Source organism: Podarcis liolepis (assembly GCF_965112155.1).
Source record: "Podarcis liolepis genome assembly, chromosome: 8".
Taxonomy (NCBI): Eukaryota; Metazoa; Chordata; class Lepidosauria; order Squamata; family Lacertidae; genus Podarcis; species Podarcis liolepis.
This window is the reverse complement of record NC_139560.1, coordinates 32,868,490-32,881,432: the sequence shown is the minus strand read 5'-3', so window position 1 is coordinate 32,881,432 and position 12,943 is coordinate 32,868,490. Positions and strand designations below refer to the sequence as shown.

The 12,943-nt window shown below is 41.8% G+C and overlaps 1 long non-coding RNA gene across 2 annotated transcripts; it reads right to left on the bottom strand.

The window, feature by feature from the left end:
• Positions 1-6,858: 6,858 nt before the first annotated feature.
• On the bottom strand, positions 6,859-12,911 carry LOC310713421. 2 transcript variants are annotated; one of them, XR_014529225.1, is made up of 4 exons: positions 12,492-12,784; positions 11,703-11,768; positions 11,218-11,265; positions 6,859-7,664 (listed from the first exon to the last, which is right to left on the bottom strand). It is a non-coding gene; the product is annotated as an uncharacterized lncRNA (long non-coding RNA). The 2 variants fall into 2 exon arrangements; XR_014529224.1 differs by lacking the exon at positions 12,492-12,784 and adding an exon at positions 12,789-12,911 and having other exon boundaries at positions 6,866-7,664.
• Between the last annotated feature and the right edge of the window lie 32 nt (positions 12,912-12,943).

Here is a 12,943-nt window from a genome sequence, read left to right as displayed (position 1 = left end):
TGATTTCCTATAAAACTTTTTTGTAACTTGGTGCCATGCTATAATATTGTTATAAGATGGGGGTGGTCTGGATGTAATTTTATGTAGGTAAAATGGGGTTATATAAAAAGAGAGGCTGTCAAAGTCGTCAGACTAGTCTATTTATAAAATTAGTGGTTCTAGCCCAATCTGTTAAGTATCTCTTTCCATGATTAAAGTGTACAAGTGACTCACTGCCATTGAAACTTCTGGCTGGAGATTTTTCCAGAATGGGCCTATTCCCCCATTCCCAGATGGAGGCAATCACATTGGTAATCCAAAACTGGGAAGGGGGATAGAAACCTAATGGAAGTGTGAGAAATGTTGGGAGTGTTAATTCTGTGAGCACTTCCATTGGGACTCAGCATGGACTCAGCACGTGTAAATAAAATCATAGATCTCATTGACACCACAATCTCTGATGACCTTCATTCCAAGAAAATTAAACCCAAGATACTCTATGTGTTGGCTCCCATGAGATCTCTCACTATTTGGAGTTTAGTGTGCATTAACAATATGGAGAACCTTCTCCATATGAACCTCCCCAGATGTTGAGATGTGTGAGGAAAGCCTTGGTCCAGATAGTTATGGAGTTGAATCCACAGCAGAACAGAAGTATGGTACTCCTAATGGTTCCACTCTAGCTGTGGAACATCCAACCCTGAGAAGCTCAATGTTGTCGATTTTCTGCAGACAAGTTATTTTAGGCTGACATTTTCCTGAAGCTGTCTTGATGGTAGTTCTTGGGATTTGTTGAGAGATTATTTGACATGTATACATTTAACTAGTCTTAACTGTAACTGAGATGTAAACTGTATAAAGAAATCAAATAAAAGCTGCCTTTGGGCTGCAAAGGAAAACCCACGATAACAATTCCATTTCAGATAAAATGCTTCAAGAATGCAAAGATTATAACCTTCTCTGCCTCTGTTTTCTTTCTTCCTTTCTTGCTGGCTGGCTTGCTTCTCCACTGTTGCAAAGGCAGTACTGACAGTTTTCTACCCTGCAAGCATCCTTCAAGAACTAACAATTTCATTCAGTAGAGCTGTAAGACCTTGACTTTGACCTCAAAGTCCAGCCCTAACTGCATCACTGGCCATAGAACCTGTGGCTCTCCAGATGTTGAACTCAAACTCAGCCCTAGGCAGCATAGCTAATGTTCAGAGATTATCAGAGCTGTAGTCCCAGCAATATCTAGAGGACCTCCCTAGTGTAGACAATACTGAACTATATGGCCCAGTGCTCTGATCTGGCATAAGTCTATGTTGTTGTTTCACTCAATAATCAGAAGAGGAGTCTGCCAGAGATCTCCAAATGTCATGTGCTTGGTTATAGATCACAAGAGTAAGTGGCTTGGAATGTCTCCTTTCAGCACATCAAAATTACACAGATGAAACATTAAGTAAAAAACAAGAGTATCATGGGACAGTCATTTCCTGCTGAAGGCATTATCAGGAAATCCTAAAGGGCGCAATTATCTGATGAAACTGCTATACAGTACTTTGAAGCTTCTTGTTTTTTGAAGAGGGAGCCTTTGCCCTTTTAACGCTGCACCAAACTGATGGCATTGGCATTTTCGAGTGGTTAATCCTTTGTTTGGAATGAGCAATTTATGCAACAAGCTTTAATGTCCTTGCAAAATACACAGTGGTCTATCGGAGCCCTTTCTCTGTTCAAAACAGGGCTCTCTTAGGAAAAGGAAGGGAAAGCTGTTTTGACAGTGGGGGGGTGTGTGCATATCCATCATCAGCCAGTGGTGTGTATTACCCACCCACCAAAATTTCTGTGAGTCGCCGGCAGAGCAGAGAGCTGCTAGCAATCCTCTTAAGACTTAAATGAAAGCTAAGCCAGAACACACCTCTCTGTGGGTGATAAAAGCGTTTCCCACTAGGCTGCTCCTGTGCTGAATCTCCAGTAGACTCCGTAAAGCACTCCCACTCTGTGGCCTGAGAGGCATAATCAAGCTGAGAATTCCTCAAGCCTGAGGAAATCCTGGAGCGAAATGTGCGGTGCTTCAGGCCTTTTACAATTGCCCTCATTCTTCATATGATGAACTGATCTCGCTTTGGCTGAGAGCCCCTCTCTGGAACTTGACCTCTGAGGCACTAGGAGTGGGGAAACAAGAAAAATGTCCGTGGTTGAAGAGCTTGTTTGCTGTCTACCTAAGAACAAAGCTGTTGGATCCAAGCCTGATAGCTCTCCGTTTTCTAGTAACACTTCCTCCCAGCTTGAGGATGGGGCCAGGATAGCACTGAGCTTTTTTGCACAGAGATTTAGTACTGCAGTCAGAGGTTAACTAGCCCATGCTGTCTGCTCAGTGGCCAATTTCTTAACAGAAAAGTGTCATACATAGCACCACAATGGAAATCTCAGAGGTAGATTAGAAACCGCCTTATACTGAGCCAGTCCTTTAGCTCTGTATTGTCTATAATGACTGATAGTGTCTCTCCAGGATCTCAGACAAGGAGTCTTCCGCAGCCCTTCCTGGAGATGCTGGAGATTGAAGTGGAGAAGCGATACGGCTCAGTGGTAGGGTTGAAAAGATCTCTCCGTTTTAGTTCTCTCAGTTTCTCATTTTCCCAGTTTTAAATTCAGTTCACATTTCTCAGCAATATGTGAGTATTATTTTTAAATTCACGTGAAAATTCAATAGCATTTCATTGTGAATCTCCCTAATAAACGCATTCTGGTATGCAATTTTGACTGATGTGCATGTTTTTGCAAGCAACTTCCCCCCCAAAAATGCATTTTGTGTGTTATTTTCATGAATGTATTTTTTATTTCATGCCTTCCCCGAATGTATGCATTATTGTAAATATTGAGTGAGTGGAGAACTGCATCACAAAATTTGGATAAGTGCAGGACCACTTCCTGTCATTTGACCACTTAAAGGGCTTGAGACCACCTCCATTCACATGAAGCTGCACAACTCACCAAGCGCCTTTCTCCAAGATCCCTGCAACCAGATGTCAGGCAGGCAGTGACCAAACAAAGCTTTCTTAGTCATGGTGCTTTGTATCTGAGGCAACCTCCTTGGAGAGGCTTCGTTGGCGTCAACACCAGCAACATTCTGGCACCAAGCGAAAGCTTAGACATCCAGCATATTTATTAGCTGGATTTCATGCCTTCTTTTGAGTATTATCATCTTCTTCTTTTTTAATAAATATTTATTAAAGTTTTCACAATATTACATAATGAAAAAGAAAGAATACAAAATAAAAAACAGTTAAAAACAATTCCATCTTTTTGTCACTTATCTTTCATTTGCTTGTTTCCCGGACCTCCTCATACCTCCCTTTTTTGTATTCCAGTTCAATTTATTAGTTCAGCAATTCCTTTCCCTCCTTATTTTATCCTGATCTTTAATCTTAATATATTATAGCATTAAATTTTTACCTGTTAAAAATCCATTTTTTTCATATTCTTTTATACCATTACAGCTAGAAACCACTTAACTTCAATCCAACATCATTCTAACATTCATTAATTTTGCAATATTTCTGTAAATAGTCTTTAAATTTCTTCCAATCTTCCACCGACTCTTCTTCCTGGTCTCGGATTCTGCCAGTCATTTCCGCCAATTCCATGTAATCCATCATTTTCGTCTGCCATTCTTCCAGAGTGGGTAGTTCTTGTGTCTTCCAATACTTTGCAATAAGTATTCTTGCTGCTGTTGTAGCATACATAAAGAAAGTTCTGTCCTTCTTTAACACCGATTGGCCGACTATGCCCAGGAGAAAGGCCTCTGGTTTCTTCAAGAAGGTATATTTAAATACCTTTTTTAACTCATTATAAATCATCTCCCAGAAAGTCTTAATCCTTGGGCACGTCCACCAGAAGGTGAAAGAATGTACCTTCAGTTTCCTTACATTTCCATGAGTATTATTATCTTGTTATGGCCTGTTACGTTTGTATTTTACTGTTTGTGTTGTATTTTATGGTAGCTGGTTTTAGTGTTTGTAAGCATACTCCTCCCTCAGTGCCTTGTGCTGAAGGGCAGATTATAAATCAATCAAATACAATGTACAAAGACAATAAACTTACCAAATGCACGCCAACATACATTGTGGAGGGCAGAGAGAAGGGTGTTGTAGCCAAGATGGGTATGGACCAGTATTTTAACCAAAAGGGATAGAAAGCAAGGCCTGTATTTTTGCAAAATCATACATGGTGAAGCAATCTACCATATCACAGGGAGTAAGAAGTGAAGGATTATAATGAAGCAAAATAACTGAAGTGGATAAAGTTAAACATGGTTGTGCTTTTTTTTAAAAAAACAAAACTTTCTTTTCAGTTACATTTAATAATGTGTTGCCTCTTCTAATGATATTTTAGAAGACTGCCAACAATAAATTTAGTTATAAAAAAATGGCATTTCATACTCTCAGCTGTAAACATTAATATCAGCTGATTTCCTGACATTAACTACATCTTTTCTCAGCACTTTCTCATTTCACTGGGTTTTGCCCTTCTCTCTCTCTCCCTCTCTCTCTCTCTCTCTCTCTCACACACACACACACACACACACACGTGTGTGTGTGTGTGTGTGTGTGTGTGTGTTTTTCAGAAATCAGTCCAGCCTTGGAAACCTCTCTGTAGAGTCCATCCTCATTGAATTCTGCTCATTACCATGCGCAGGTATCAGGATCTAACTCAGGCACACAGAAGAATTGCACTAATCAGAGGCCATGCTTGTCTTCTTCCAGCCCCAATCCTGGGAGCACAAGGCATCCCCAGAATCATTAGGTGGTGAACACTAGAGGCAGCTCCCACAGTAATTGCTGTGATACATCCCACACAGGCACTGGCAGAGGAAGAGGAGTGCGGGGGGAGCGTACTGCCCCCGACAGCATGATCCCAGTGGGGTGCCATCGCGGCTGCTCCCCCACCCACACTGGGACCACGCCCCCACAGGCAGCGCACCACACTGCCCCCGCCTGCTCTCCACACACACACACACACCCATGCCGAAGCATGAAACTCTGCCACTGCACACAGGATCCCCTTCCTCCATTACAGGAGAAGCAAATGTTTGTTCTTACTGTGATAAGTTCCTTCTCTGTAGGGAGGAAGGAGATCCAAGTGACTATTGCAGGGGAGAGGTCATTGGACACAGAGAGCTGAAGGTTGTCCGGGGCCTTGGGTCACCTACCAACACACACACCAATGTTCAGGGGCCTCCACTTTTCCTTTCCCATCTTCTCCCTTCTCTTACTCCAGCCCATACCAGGATTTTTCTTCTCTTCTTACAGGGGCCATTAGGACCTCTTAGGACTGGGCCATAGGGAACAGAGTGGTATGTCCCACTGTGGAACCACTGAGTTCTTTTTTATTAACAAGTTGTCTTCTGTTTCATTCCTGCTTTTAAGTTGTTTATTTTTTATTTATTTATTGCTGTCTAGTTATTTGCTTAAGCACAAATTGAACTAGCAGGGGACACCTCTTGAAAGTCTAACTTCCTGCCAGTGGAGAGGTGGGTGGTGACAAACCACACAGGATCCCCTTCCTCAAACTTTGCTTCTGCTCAGGCTCAGCTTTACTCTTGCCAAAACAATGCCAAATAGCTTGTTCTCTGTGCAGGCAAGTGGCTCAGCAATTGTCTCATTAAGTAATTTTTGTAATTGTTTCCCCTTCAGCACATCTGAAAAGGTGCCTGACACCAATTACTAACAAGTGTGTCATTATTCTCGCACATCCCTAGAATCATTAGGAACCTTGATGCAAAGGTTTATGACATAACATTGCAAGTGCAATACATTGCATTCAAGTGTTAAGTGGTGCACATTAGGGCAAAAAAATACTAATTTCACATATACTCTCAAGGGGTCTGAAGTGGCAGTAATGGACCAGGAATGAGACCTTTGAGTCATAGAGGGTAGATTGAGGAAGATGTTGACCCAATGTGCAGCAGCTGTGAGAAAGGCAGGTCCCACGCTAGGGATAATTAGGAAAGAGATTGACAATAAAACTGTCAGCATCACAATGTCATTGTACAAATCTATGGTGAGGCCACACTCGGAATAGAGTTCTGGTTACATCACCTCAAAAAAATCATTGTAGAGCTGGAAAAGGTTCAGAAAAGGGCAAGCAAAATTATCAAGAGCTTGGAGTAACTCCCCAGTAAAGAAAGGGTACAGCATCTGGAGTTTTTTTTTAGTTTACAACAGGGTTTCCCAAACTTGGGGCTGCAGCTGGTTTTGGACTACAATTCCCATCATCCCTGACCACTAGTGCTGCTAGTTAGGGATGATGGGAGTTGTAGTCCAAAAACAGCTGGAGACCCAAGTTTGGGAAACCCTGGTTTAGAAAAATGGTGAGGGGTTACTGATAGAAGTGTAATAATATGATGTGTAAAGTGGATTAAGTTTTCCTCCCTCTCTCATTATATTAGAACTTGGGGCCATTCGGTAAAGTTGAACACTGGATGATTCAGAACAGGCAAAGAAAGTACTTCTTTACACAGTGCATAGTTGAACTATGGAATTCTATCCTGCAAGATGTAGTGATGGCCACCAGTTTGGAAGGCTTAGCAGGCATGGCCAAACTTGGCCCTCCAGCTGTTTTGGGACTACAACTCCCATCATCCCTAGCTAACAGGACCAGTAGTCAGGGATGATGGGAATTGTAGTTCCAAAACAGCTGGAGGGCCAAGTTTGGCCATGCCTGGCTTAGAGGATCAAACAGATTCATGGCTATGTTCTACCTCCACCATTGGAGGCAGAATGCCTCCGAATGCCAGTTGCTGGGAATCACAAGTAGAAAGGGTGCTGATATATACTGAGAGGGGCTTGCTGTCCCTTGCCCCTTTCCACATCTTGTATAGATATTTGCTTGTCTGCATGGCTCCTTGCTATTTTGTGCTCCACAAAGGAGTAGGATTCTTTATTTATTAAAATATGTATGTGTCATTTATTACGAAAACAGCTCAGGGTTTAGAATAAAATCCATTAAAAATACAACAGCAACCATAATATTAATCCAGCAGCATGAACAGACAGTACAAATAAACAGTTATGACAAATGGCTGACATAAGTAGCTAGCAAATGCCTTGGTAAACAGCTAAGTTTTCAGTATTTGCTGAAACAGCATTAATGGCAGCAATGGTGCTACCAACTGGAAAGAGTACAGATACATATGCAACCTATTACAGGTGTCTCTTGTGTATTGGCATAGAAAATGTACTTACTTAGCTAACACCATTAGGCAGGGTCATTTTATTTTAGTTAACCATTTAAATATGCACAGTAGGCTTAGAAGCTGTTATGATAACAGCAGTTGACTTTCTCTATAGCAACCCGAAAGGGGTTATAGTGTACTGAAAATGCCTACAATATTTTTAAAAAGATAAATTCAAATGGGAGAAGCACATGTAAAGATTCAAGCTGCTGCACACAATCTGATGTTGAAGGGTCTATTTAGGTTTGTTTCATTGCCCCACCTAGTGGTTAACATGTACAATTCAACAGCCGTTCTACATAGCAAAATGTCAAAACATGTCTAACAGTTTCTTACTGAATGTAAAGATAAAACCTATCATAAGTGTAGTAAGAAAGCAGAATGACACAAATCTGTCTGGAATTACAGAAATTTTGAGTTGTTATTTTTCTTCCTTTTTTGATTTCAGTCTGTCATTCTGCTCATGGAGCTTTTCCATAGAAGCACATGAAAAGTAAAAAAAAAAATGAAATCAGACATTACTGTGTTCATAAGTAGGGAAAGAATTCAAGCCCAGGCTTAATGCATTATTTAATCAGGCATACTCTATAAAACTTTCCAGGGATGCTGGCCAATTGTTAGCAACTTTTGACCCTTATTTTGGCTTCATTGGATCTTGGCACTCTGGCAACAAGCAAACCAATGGGACTCTGATTTCAGAGGAGCTCAGCCACTCCTGAAAGGTGATTTAAAATATCCAGAAGTCAAATAACAAACTTCTTAACTTTAAAGTATAGTTCAAGGGGGATGTAGATAGAACCACAAAGTAAGGGGAGCATACAGCCTACAGCTGTATGTGGGTGCAGAATCCCCCTCCCCATTTACTGCATGGAGGTCAGTGGTTGGAAGCTGGAGACATGGTCCCACTGCCTCTTCCATGCACTGGCTGTGAAGACTCCTTGTGATTTCTGGGTATTACTCAGCATGGGAGTGGAAACGGGAGGGACGAGAGATCAGAGCAGGTCATCATGAACAGCACCCATGCCCACAACTGCTGCACTCTCACTCTTTAGTCCAGTTCTCTGAAATTCTGGCAGGGGATGCGATTCAAATTCTGCTGAGAAGTGTCGCTGGGTCAAAATAGGTGTATCATATCTGCTGGATCTCCAAATAAAAGTCATGCAATCAATGATACCAAAGTGGCCCAACACCAGGGAAGCATTGCTATAGGGTTGGAGAGGTAGTCTGGATAATATCTGTGGGCCCCTTCCAAACCTGTGATTCTGTATCTGTGAGGTTAGAATCTACAAAAAGAAACCTGATTGCTGAACCAATCAAACCAGTTCCATAGCTGACCCAGGTAAGTGCCTCTGTTAGCATCCTAATGGGCCATGTTGTGATGGGATGATTCATTCTCTCCACCCTGTCACCTGGCTGGAAGTGACATCATCTTGAAGTTAGGACAATAGCAGAGCTGGTCCGTGTATGATTGATGCTCTATGTTGAATCCAAAGCTATGGAAACTAATGGGGAGGCACAACCTGTTTTAGTCCCAAAGGCCAAATAGAAAGGCCCAGGAGGCTGCATTTGGCCTCCAGGCCTGAGGTTCTGCATCCCTGACCTCCAGCCTCTAACTTTTAAAACAAATATATACCTCTTGCTATTCTGGGAACTGCCCCCAAAGCAAGCAAGCAAGCAAACAAACAAAATGCAGCCACACTGGTTTTTGTGGTCGGATAGCTGTTACAAGGTTGTGTACTGTTACAATGGCAACTCCTCTCACTGCTTTGTGTTGGTAACACCGGCATAGAATGTATCCTATTTTGCACCTGTTTTCAATTAGAAATATAAATCTCTACCCTAGTGTAGCAATGTTTGACTTATCTCCAGTCAATTACACATAGCTGAGTTTAAAGTTCCATTAGGTGTTGCCTTTTTTACATACTTGGGCCTTCTAGAGGTGTTAGGTTCAGGTCCCGATGGCCTGATAAAATGCCCAAGCAATCCCCACCCCCTTTTTAACAAATAAGAAACTGGTTTTATTGACTTTTTCTCATTTTGATATGTTAAATTTATCTATAAATCCATGGGAAATGCAACATTTGCCCGCATTTTATTTCTCTTCTGTGCAATATAAAAGGAACTAATAAGCCAGGTTGGTCTTTTTGTTGCTTTGACAACAGATTTAACTGATTTAACGAAAAACAAAAGTTAAGGGAGAAAAAAAGACTTATAATGGCTTCTATTTTTGGCAATTTTGTTATTGTAATTTATGAAACCAGGAACTGAAGGTTTGCAAAGTGAGAACCCTGCAGAAGACAAATCAAACATTGCATAGATCAGCAAATTTTAAGAAACATTCAAAGGTCAAACATATAAGCAAGAAGCAAGTAAGTAAAAGAAAATGTCTTGGGCTCTGGATGCTAACACACACGTGCACACCCAGCAGGAGAGTGGAAAGAAGAGAGGACCATTTATCTGGGTAGACAGTAAAAGGTGTTCCTTAACAACTGCTGCCTTCTTGTCCTCTGCCTATGGTACGTTTGCAGGAGAGTTTGGCTCCTAGAGAGGCCAGCCAGTTTGACTCAGCAGTTTGTCAGCCGACACCTCTGCCTGATGTCATCATCAGGTTTCTGGTGACAAGGACTTAAAAGGAATCCTGTTTGGCGGGATGGACCCACCAGTGGCAGGGTCACCACCAATAGCTTGTAGTCCTCCTATATTCATCCTTGTCACTGGAGGTCCAGGTAACTGACTAGATTATCCTCAGGGTCCCTTCCAACTCTACAATTATACTGTTGTGTATTGTCCCTGTACTCTGGAACACCCCTTCCCTTTGTCATACACAAAGCATCATCCATTAGTTGCTTCAGAGATGTATATACGTCTTTTTTCAGGCTTTCACTGACTCTTAAGATTTGAGCCTGTTATTTCTAGCTTTCTGCCTTTATATCTGTTTATATAATACTGTTGTGAGTTTAGTCTGCATGATACCCAAGTCCCTTGTAATTCCTGGAATCCTGGATCCAGCAAGGGTTAAAATCTAATGGATTTGTTCCACTGTTGAATGGGTCAGGCAAGTCCCTTTGTGAGAGAATGGCCATAGTTACCATCTAAGTATGTTCCTTATTATAACAAAGTGGGTTGCTGTATGCCAGAGAGCGAATGGGTGGTAGAGAGAAAGACAAACGCCAGTGTGTGAGACAGCTGAGCTAGAAGCAGGCAGAAGCTAGAGAGTGAGAGCTAGATATTAATGAGACTAGGTAAGCAAGACAGGAAAGGTAGGGTGTTAAATATAGCTATACTTTGTAGAGAAAAACAGACATACAGAATGACCAGTAATCTCAGGGTGGTCTATTTCTGCAAAAATGTCTTACAAACACTTTGCTCATCGTTTCACAAACAGTTGCAAAAATACTGTACACAGACTGCTGTTTTGTCCACAGCTTGACCACAAGATGTAAAAGCATGGTGTGATTGTTGGTAATTCTGTATTTGCATTTCTCTACCCAGTATCCCTATTTTTGACATCTTTCTTACCTTTCCTCTTCCATTAACCTTAATTGAACCTTTAAGTGCCAATGCTTTGGACAAAATCCCCATCTATGTAGACTTCTTGTACTGTTTGTTTCTGCTTTACTGAGCCAGGATTCTAGAGTGTCACCCGTTGTGTAACTGAGAATCTAGTATGCTGTGTCTCCTCGCCACAGAGGTGGTTGTCATCAATGAACCTGTTGTATTTCAGACAGTGTATCAAATTTGCCGTCCTATTCTCTCATCTTTTCACCTCTTGGCTGAAGGGGTATGCTTTTGTGTTTGTGGCGTGGCTTTTCAAGCTCATGCCTCCAGTCACACAAACACAAATGCATAGCTTTTAGTGCACATAAATATTTTCAGTATTCACGATATGGCCAATTTTATGCACACAAGTTCCAGAATATTGACTGTGGGGCAACTGGGCTATGTGGCTAATCCTACGAAGAAAAACAATCATGAATATCAAGACAGCCAGATGGCAAATTTCTGGTTGTGGCACATTTTACCTTGAATTGCAGAATTATGCAGAGGGAGGGTGTGGAATCCTGTGTTTCCTATGAAAGGACACAAACCAGTTTTTGACAAGACAGCAGTGTCATGATTTTTGTCAGTATTCATCAATCTGTCCTTGCTTAGTCTTGTGCCAAAGAAGCAGCTAGGAATTTATTTGAAGTAGAAATAAGATATTCTCTCCCCTTTATGCTGTTTTCACTGGTGGTATATTTTTCTGATGGGAAAGTGGTTTAACATACATTTACTCCCACCTGCAACATGAAGTGGTACAGTTCAGAAAGACCTTTACTGCATGAATGTGCTGAATGTATAAATTGAGATTTAGATGTACACCACTTTTGAAGGAATGATTTGTCCTTTTGAAATCCTTATATTATGACTGCGTTTCATTCAGCAGCTGGTGGTGTGACCTTTTTTTGTCCTAGTTCATGCTAGAATTGTCACAACATTATTTTTAAAAGGAAATCATGGAACTTACTTTATTTGCTTCATGGAATCTATAGCACTGCATAACTTTAGCGTTGCGATGGTTCCATGGTGTTGTCTGAAATAAAGGACAGTCCCTTTTAATGTTATAAAATAACTTCTACGGAGAAACTTCTCCCACCCGTGGTAAAACAGATTAGAACCTCACATTGACATTGCCACTTAGGGTGTGTGGACAGGGCAGCACTGAGTAAACAGTGCCTTTGCTGTTTCTGCAGCTGTTCTCCTTTCCTATTGATGGAATTCTTATCATTCTAGGACTCCTATCCTAACCTTCTCTTGGTGCTTGGATAAAAAATCAACCAACTCAAATGCTTTGAAATAAGCTGTGAAACAACCTGGGAACCCACACAGTTGCTGAAGTACCAGCAATTATGTGTAGTAGTAGTAGTAGTAGTAGTAGTAGTAGTAATATCCACTTATTTCACAATGAAATCATCTCCTGGAGTGCTCTTTGCCAATCCTCTGCATGCCAGTTTATACAGAGAGGATCCCACCAAATGAACCAAGCAGCAGCAGAAGCAGATTACATTAGCAAGCATGGCTAGGGGTTAAACTGTCACTTTTATATTGAAAAGCTCCAAAGTTACTTCATGATGATTAAGCAACATGCCACAAACATAGTGAGCATGTATTTGAATCCACAAGGCATCGGACTAGACCTTGAGCCAAACAGAAGAGGCATGTGAGAAAAATTAAGCTGTGTGATTTTAATCCAAAACATTACTCTTGGTTATATAGTCTTAGAAAGGGTGTGGCTATGGGAATAGTGTGCCTTCACCACTGCTCCTAATGCCCGGCATTAAAGGTGAGAACTGCCACATTCTGGATCCAAGGACAATTCCATCTGAATCAACGTGGACTACGATGAAACTCTTTAAAGACTTTGCGATGCCCATGAAGTTTGGGATTTTGCCGTAAGAGACTAAATGCAGCTCCCATTCCGGGCCTTGGCCATGGAGGATGCTGCCTCTCCCTATCAGACTTTCTGATTGCAGGTGGCAGAAATTCAACAGGGGAGGCTTTTTCCAAAACAAAAGAGGGCAGCAGCAGGTGGCTTCGCCTGTTGAACGCCTGCCTTGCAGAAACAGTTGTCGGAAGCCGAGGGAACCCTGCTCGCAGCGGTGAAGGGAAGGCACTCGACGGGCCTTCTCAGCTGCGGCTTCCCTTCAGCTTCAAGGCCCAGAGAGCCACCTCGCCGCCGCCCCAATGAAGGCCAGGCCTCGCCTCTTT